We start from the raw sequence: 9,093 nt of genomic DNA on the forward strand, positions 1-9,093 counted from the left end.
ATGTTTGACACTTTAACCTTCATGGATAACTGCACGATTGAAATGGCTCTCTAAATGGGTTCTGATCTTGCTCAACTTTGATGGCATGTGGTGCATCGCTTTAATTCGAACAGGGATTTTCCTTTTTGGATTGTTATATGCCTCTTGAAAAAGAGAGAGGCTACTTGTTAGAATATTTTGAGATCATGAAAATATCACTAATGACTTAATCAGCTGTCCTACAATGCGCCTAACCAAATCCATAAAATCACTTCATATTGGCAATGCAGAACATGACAGAAACTAACACATGATATCAATGGACTGTATGTGGAGACCTGCAGATTAGGCCAAATTCTAACAAGCTATTAAAACTGCCAAACGCCTCATTCATCATTGCAAAACAATGCCAAAACAACAGGCTAACACATACTGCAACTAGGCAGTCAGTGCAGTTTAGTTATGAAAGATATTTTATACATAAATATGGTAAAACAACGACTATTAAGCCAGTATTCACACTAATACATTAAGCTGCAGGTAAATCTTACAAACCTTACATCATCCATGCTCTGGTCATCTGATAAGTTTAATTAATGTGCTAGATTCACTTATAATACTTTGTCATTAAAACTCAACGAGGATTTATGAAATCATGGCCACGAATTAACGCCGTAGTAATTAATGAAACTAGCTCACGAATTCTTAATTTGGTGGGAATTAATTCATAATTAGCAGTTCTCACTATGTAAACTTTGCACGGTTTAAACGTTATAAAATAAAAATTAATTAAATATCGGTACTCACCGTCTGATTGCGGTCTACGTCATCCATCTTTAATTAGTATTGATCCAGTACGGTAGGTGGCGCTGTCACAAAAAAACTAGGGTCCTAAAACTGCGGTCCCAGAACTGCGGTCCTGAAACTGCAGCCTCCGGTTGTGCAGGAATACCCTTCTCCTTATCGTTCGCTAATATAATATATTATATATCGATGGTAATTGATTTAACTATGATCTGCACAGCATTTTATACGTGCAGAAACATTTTATGTATATTAGAAAACTCATTCTAATTCATTCCCACTCTTCTTCGGTGGTAACTTAACCCAACTCCGTGTGTTGAAGCTGCCATCGTAACAAAGGGTAGAAAGTAGGGGTGTAACGGTTCACAAAATTCACGGTTCGGTTCGATACGATACACTGATGTCACGGTTCGGTTCGGTTCGGTTCGATACGTTTTAGATACAGCAAAATGTAAAAACATCTCAACTTTTCAGAATGCCGCAAGCGCACCGCTGGTCATGTGACAAGAACCAACCAATCAGCTCCATCCTTTCCCGTAACAACGTTGAGAGCTCAGCCAAGATGAAGGAACAGCTGATCATAGTTGTATATGGATTGCAATTTTGAAATAAATTCAGTAGCAGAGCTACTGCAAGCGATTTTTAGAGCTGCAAATCCATTTATCCTTCGCTGAAATTTCCGCGTCTCATGGAGAGAGCACGTCATTGTTGCTTAGCAAAGACAGACGCCTCATGAGCGCTTCTGCCCGAGCGCTTTGGAAAGGAGGAGAAAGACGCGCTTAGCGTTTTCCACGCGTTTTTAGGCACGATATGTGAACGGCCCCTAAGGCGCTCGCTCACTCAGCACGCGCTGAAGGCTCGTTGCAAAATGTCTAATGCATTTAACAGACCAGAAATATAAGATCCTAAAATAACCAACAGGTCTGGTGTTTGGGTTGGATTCCCTGTAAGCTATAGTGTCTAAATGCTGCAGGGATAGTTTGCTGCGTGCATGTTTCTCCTTTTTTTCGTCTTTTCCCAGATAGTACTGACGCATATATCCCAGATATTCCCGCTGTTTTTTTTTTTGTTTTTTTTTTGTAATCCCGCTGGTGTACCCTGTCATGTTGCAGATGCGACATACCGTTGTTTTTTATCCACCACTCTCTTGCCATCACCATTATAGCTTAAAGGGAATCCAAAGTGCACCCAAACACCAGACCTGTTGGTTATTGGAGGATCTTCTCATTTCTAGTCTGTTAAACGCATTGGCTATTTTGCAACGAGCCTTCAGCGTGTACTGAGTGAGCGAGCGCCTGCTGAGTAGCCTAACATAAACATATAAGATGGTGTTTTTTTCTTCTTCGGGAGTGTCAGGGGCGTTGCCTGTTACGTTGTTTGGGTTATTGGGCTACCTTGTTGAACGCATATCATTATATTTCTCTCTCTCTCTCTCTTTTTTTTTTTTTTTCAAATATAATTAATTACTCCAACGAACCGTTCGGTATACATAATGCGTACCGCGTACCGAACGGTTCAATACGAATACGCGTATTGTTACACCCCTAGTAGAAAGCCGACTAAAACATGACGGAGGAATAAACTCACGTAGCCATCGGGTTTCGTTTGACTGGCGTGCACACTCACAGGGGCATGCAGTCATTTATTAAATTGCAACACCTGAACAGCATAATGAATGAACCACACCCCTTAGACTCACAGTCATAATAAGACCACATTCAATGTCACCAATGTTCAACACCCCCACTTGCTCTTAGGCTGAATAACATACAGTTATCATGTACATTGACATCACACCAAAAATAAAACACACAAATCTATCAAGCATGGCTTTGGTTACAGGTTTGGTCAGAATATCTGCAACCATGGCTGCTGTAGGACAATATTCAATAATTATCTTTCCATCTTCAAGTGCAGATCGAACAAAATGATACTTAATATCAACATGTTTACACCTTTGACGGCATATAGGGTTCTTGGACAAAGCAACTGCCCCTTGATTGTCCTTATAAATTGTCACTGGTGTGTAAATACATTCATTGTCCATTTTGTTTAATAACTGGACAAGATATAGGCTTTCTTGTGCAGTAGCTGCCAAAGCCATATACTCAGCCTCACATGTGGAAAGAGCAACTGTGGATTGTTTCTTAGACCTCCAAGAAATAACAGGACCAGTGGCAGACAAACTAAAACAGTAACCAGTTGTACTTCTTCTATCATTTTGGTCTGCTGCCCAATCAGCATCACTAAATGCAAAGAGATTAAGATTTACATCATTTCTCCTATAACACAATTCCTTGTTCACAGTTCCCTTTAAATATCGCAATACATGCTTAGCAGCTACCCAGTGTTGGTTCTTTGGTTCAGAAAAGTGTTGTGACAGCTTACTGACAATGAAACCTAGATCTGGTCTAGTACAGGTCATTAGATAGATCAAGCTACCAACCACTTCTCGATACAGTTTTGGATGAACACGTTCACCTTCATTATCAAATTGCATTTTGTTTTCGCATGGAGTTGACCTTGGTTTACAATTAATCATATCAAACCTCTCCAAAATCTTAATAATGGACCTTTTCTGGTTCATTTTTATTTCACCATCTCCTTGTGCAAAATCAATACCCAGAAAATGTGTAAGTTTACCAAGATCTTTCATTTTAAATCTTTCCTCCAACATTCTTTTCACATTTCTGAGTGTCTGACTATCGCTTGCTGCAATAAGAAGATCATCAACCCAGACTATCAGTATGATTTTCTCACCTCCAGTTTGTTTACTGTAAACACAATGGTCAGAAGGATTTTGACAAATCATTTTTAATCAAAAAATAATTTTATTCCAATTCCGCCCTGACTGTTTCAAACCATAAAGTGATTTGAAACAGTTTTTGAAACAAGCCTCTTACTTGTTTCTGACTTGACCTCAAATCCTTCTGGCTGTTCCATGTATAATTCATTATCAATAGGGGCATGCAAATATGCAGTCTTTACATCCATTTGATGCAGTTCTAAACCATATTGAGCTGCAATTTGCATTAAGCTACGTATTGATGTCATATCGCAGTTGAAGAAAAAGTTTCATTATAATCAATGCCTGCAACTTGACTATGGTCCAACTGGGTTTTCCTTCACTGTGTAGACCCATCTGCCCCCCACTATATTTTTACCTTCAGGTAATGTTGTAAGGGTAAACGTATCACTCTCCTTAAGAGAGTTTATCTCCTCCTGCATGGCCTTACTCCACAATTCTGACTCTGGTGAGCTTATAGCTTCCTTTAGAGTGTGGGGTACATCACATGCAACTCTATAACAATAATCAATACTGGTTAGTGCATGGTCATCATCACATTTTATTCCATACTCACAATCCCTCAAGTACTGTGGAGGCCTCTTCTCTCTCTGTGGATAACGACTGCTCTCAACCCTTTCCCTTTCACCTGTATTGAGGCTTGGGTCACACGTTTCAGATCTTATGTCCTGGGAATGTATTAATTCTATTATCTCAGGTTTTGGTAGGTGAGTTTCAGCGCTCTCCCTACGCACATCATCTTCACACATTGACTGATCTGTCTGAGTGTGGCATTCTGTCCCACTCTTTGTGAGAAATTCCACCAACCTGCTTTTGTTCACTTTTCCTGCATCTGGATAGAAAACTAGATATGCAGGGCTATTCTTGTCATAACCAATGAAAATGCCTTTTTCACATCGAGAGTCTAACTTTTTCTTGTTCTGTTTGTATGCATAACACTTTGACCCAAATATTTTCATTCTTGAAAGATCAGGCTTCTTTCCAGTCAGCATATAATATGGGGTCTGTCCTACACGTCTGTTATAACATCTGTTGCGAATAGCAGCTGCAGTCTGGATTGTATACGTCCATAACATTTTTGGTAAGCTACTCTCAATTAACATACACCTTGCCATGTCAAGCAAAGTTCTCCAGCTCCTCTCAGCGGTCCCATTCTGATGGGGTGAATATGGGGCTGAGGTTTCCTGTCTAATTGCATTTTTACTGAGCAGGGACTGAAATTCCCTGGATGTAAACTCGGTGCCATTATCAGATCTCATACATTTAAAGGGGGGGTGAAATGCTATTTCATGCATACTGAGTTTTTTACACTGTTAAAGAGTTGGATTCCCATGCTAAACATGGACAAAGTTTCAAAAATTAAGTTGTACGTTTGAAGGAGTATTTCTGTTCCAAAAATACTCCTTCCGGTTTGTCACAAGTTTCGGAAAGTTTTTTTTGAGTATGGCTCTGTGTGACGTTAGATGGAGCGGAATTTCCTTATATGGGTCCTGAGGGCACGTTTGCCGGAAGAGCGCGCGCTCCAGTATAGCAGAGCAGAGAGAGCACAACAGACATTCACTGATCAGAGCGAGAGTGTGGCGAAATGTCACAAAAGGAGTGTGTTTTTGGTTGCCAGGGCAAGACAACCCTGCACAGATTACCAAAGAAAAAACAGCATTAAGGGACCAGTGGATGGAGTTTATTTTTACAGAGCATCAACGGAGTTGTGCAAGTGGTTGTGTTTGTTCCCTGAATTTCTAAAATGCTCGTTTTACCAGCAAAGCCCAGTTTGATGACGGATTTGCGTATCATTTATTTCTTAAGGATGATGCAATCCCAACGAAAAAGGGTCACGATTGTGTGTTGGAACCACAGGCGGTGAGTAAAACTGCTTAAAATATCTCTGCCTCCTTGTTAGTGCGTCCGCCTCCCATCGGAGACCCGGGTTTGATCCCCGCTCGGAGCAAGTCCTTGCTGCTGCTGCTCTCGTTCAGTTTCAGCCTTCACAGCTGTCACAGCTTTCAAAGGTTCGTGATTCTTTAGCTCCGCCCACACGTCACGCCTCCAGGCGCTCGTGTTTTTCTGGGAAAAATCGGTACAGACTATCTTTCTCTTATGAATATAATAAAACTAAATACTTTTTGGAGTTATGAAGGATGCAGTACTATTCTATAGGTACTCAAGATTAACATGATATTGAGTGAAAATGAGCATTTCACCCCCCCTTCAATTCTGCCATAGGGTGAAACATCAGCAGTAAACTTCTCTGTTCCTTTGACTGTATCACTCTTTGCTCTCAAAAAATATGTAAATATTGCACCTGAATAGTCATCAGTAAATGCCAAGATATATCTGAAACCATCTTTTGCTATCGGCTCCATAGGTCCAGCTAAATATGTGTGCACAAGTCCAAGGGGAATTTTTGCTTTTTCATCTGCCTCCCTATTCCTGCTCTGAACAAATTTACCCTGTGTGCACACTTCACATTTTAGATTAGACATTTCAGTTCTACCTTTGATTTTCATCCCTTTTGTAACATTTTCCAGCTTCAACACATCCTCATAATTGCAGTGACCGAGAATTTCATGCCATGTGTGGATATCATAACATCCATGACATTGATCAACATCATCAGTAACAGTGCTTAAATAGAACAGTCTATCATACACCTGGATGTTAAAATGTTACACCGTTCTTATGAACAAGTCTGTTCTGACCTTCTTTGAAAATGACCGTCGCTCCCTGGGACGTCGCTGCCTTGACTGAGAAGATGTCCTGTGGAAAAGATGGGACGTACAGCGCCCCCATCAGCATCGTTTCCACCACTCGACCTTTATTGTCTCTCAGGCGAACTTTGGCTGTACCTTTCCTCAAGGCGATACCCCTGGTCTTCTCTCCATCAGTCAGCTCTAGGATGTGCTTTGTGTGGCTCAAAACTTTTGTCAAAGTCCTTGAAGTGTGTGATGTCTCGGATAATATGCGACGTGGCTCCTGTATCAACCTTGAAGCCTTTTTCCTTCACTCCGCTGACCGGAACGGCATACACTTGGCCCACCTTAAAGGCAAAGGTGTGGTCCTCCTCATCCACCACCCGCTTCACATTGTCCCGCTTTCTCCGTCTGCAGTTCACATCCTTATGCGTGGAACTCTTGCAAAGATGACACTGTCGCTGTTCTCTATGCTCGCTCGTAGCAGAAGTGCACTCCAGAGCCTTATGTCCCTTCTGTCCGCAGTTAAAACAGGTCAGTTTCATGTTCCACCCGTCTCTTGCTTTCACCTTCATCACGCTGTCATCCTCTGAGCAAGCAGCACTAAACTTTTCTGTGCTCTCAAAACTCCTCAGCTTTGTTTTAAACTCTGTGAAAGTTATCGTTTCATCACTTTGGGTTATGTGAATGGAAAATGGCTTAAAAGAGTCCGGTAGGCCCTTCAGAATCATTGCGATCAACAAGCCATCACTTAAAGTCTCTTCCGCATTTCTCAAAGCTGTAATAGCGGTCTCTGCGCGAATGACATAATCTGTGACGCTCTCATTGACAGCTTTCTGGAGAGACGTAAGATCTGTGTATGAGCTGATCACTCGTGGTTTCCCTTTACCAGCAGCATAGTGTTCTCTCAGAATCTTCAGCGCTTTCTTCCATCATCCGCTGCATCTCTCATCACAAGGGAAAGGCTTTTATCATCCAACAGCTGAACCAGTTCTGCATACGCGTCCTCATTTTTCTTTGCGTCTTCTTCTGCACCGTCACCGTCCTCATCAGGTGGTTCGCTCAGTATGGTTTTCTTCAAACTGAGCAGACGCAGGTGCGCCAGAAACTTAGTTTTCCACAATTCATAATTTTTCTCATCCCCGTCAAAACATAAACGGTTCCACCGGCTTCCAAACTCCTTTCTGGGCCCATAACCTGTTGAAGCTGCCATCGTAACAAAGGGTAGAAAGCCGACTAATACATGACGGAGGAATAAACTCACGTAGCCATCGGGTTTCGTTTGACTGGCGTGCACACTCACAGGGGCATGCAGTCATTTATTAAATTGCAACACCTGAACAGCATAATGAATGAACCACACCCCTTAGACTCACAGTCATAATAAGAGCACATTCAACGTCACCAATGTTCAACACCGTGCTTCCTGTAAAACAGCAAAACAGCACTCGACGAGCAAGATTCCACTGTACAAGCAGAGTTAACCTATGAGATTAATTAATTAATGAAAATGTTTTTTTTTTTTTTTAATAGGATTGTTTAAAGCCATGGCCCCCTCTAGTTGTTACGCAGGTGAATCACTAAATTAAACTAATTAATGTTAATACATTTTAATTTAATCTTTGAGTAAGGTTTTTTTTTGCACATTTAAGTATGTTACAGTTAATGTAAAGTACAGTTTTGTAACTCTTGTTACATAATTACATTTAAAATTACATTTTAAATTAACCCTTTTTTTATTTACCTGTACGTAAGCACGGTGTAGTGTTAATGTTCAAACTGTATTTACCATGGTAAAGTGGCTGACAACAATTAATATTCTTATTAGAATAAAACTGCCTCATTTTTTAACTGTAGAGCTGTAACGTTAGCTGAATAGTTAGGCCTATACGCTGCTAAAATTTAATGTTGGTCATTATGATGGAACTTAATATTTAATAACAAATATTTTCTAAAGTGATACTTGGTATAAAAAGTTTGAGAACCAATGGTTTAAAGAAATGGTATAATATTAAATCCTGCTTTTTAAGAACTTTTCAGTAAACCATTTCTTCTTTCCCCTTGTAGAGTCATCAAGGATCCAGCTTGTTCTTGAAACATTGGTAAGAAATTGTTCATCTGCTACATTGCACTGTCACTTCTGGTAGAGATTCAGTGATCTTTTGTGATCGGTTTTGATTGTGCTTAGTTTAATAAAAATTTACTGAATTTGATTTTACTTATTTTACTACACTGTAATGTTAGTGTTCTGATTAAAACAGTGTAACTGGGGGCTCTGAAAACACTGCTTATGAACAATTTGTTAATATTGTACATTTTCATCTGAACACATAGAACACACATGTTTAATGAATAGTGTTGTCCACTTTGTTTCCAACCTCACTGTTACTGAACTGTAAAGTGAAAATATAGTGTGATTTATTTTGTATTCAGTTTTCAATTAAATATATTTCACAATATCAAAGTTATTGTCAAACATTGTGAACATACCTAAACTCACTGGTTAAATCTTATGTGCCCTCCAGAAGTTTGCGCTCTGCAAGTGAACGACGCCTTGTGGTGCCATCCCAAAGAAGTTCAAAATCACTCTCACAGACCTTTTCCTGGACTGTGCCCAGCTGGTGGAATGACCTCCCAATCTCAATTCGTACAGCTGAGTCTTTACTCATCTTCAAGAAACATCTAAAGACTCATCTTTTTCACCAGAACTTAACCAACTAATAATAGCACTTTTCCTTCTTTTCTTAAAAAAAAAAAAAAAAAAAACCTGGCTATGCGTTCTGTACTAGACTAACTGAGACTTGTCATAGCACT

This window comes from Carassius auratus, chromosome 31 (assembly GCF_003368295.1).
Source record: "Carassius auratus strain Wakin chromosome 31, ASM336829v1, whole genome shotgun sequence".
Lineage (NCBI taxonomy): Eukaryota > Metazoa > Chordata > Actinopteri > Cypriniformes > Cyprinidae > Carassius > Carassius auratus.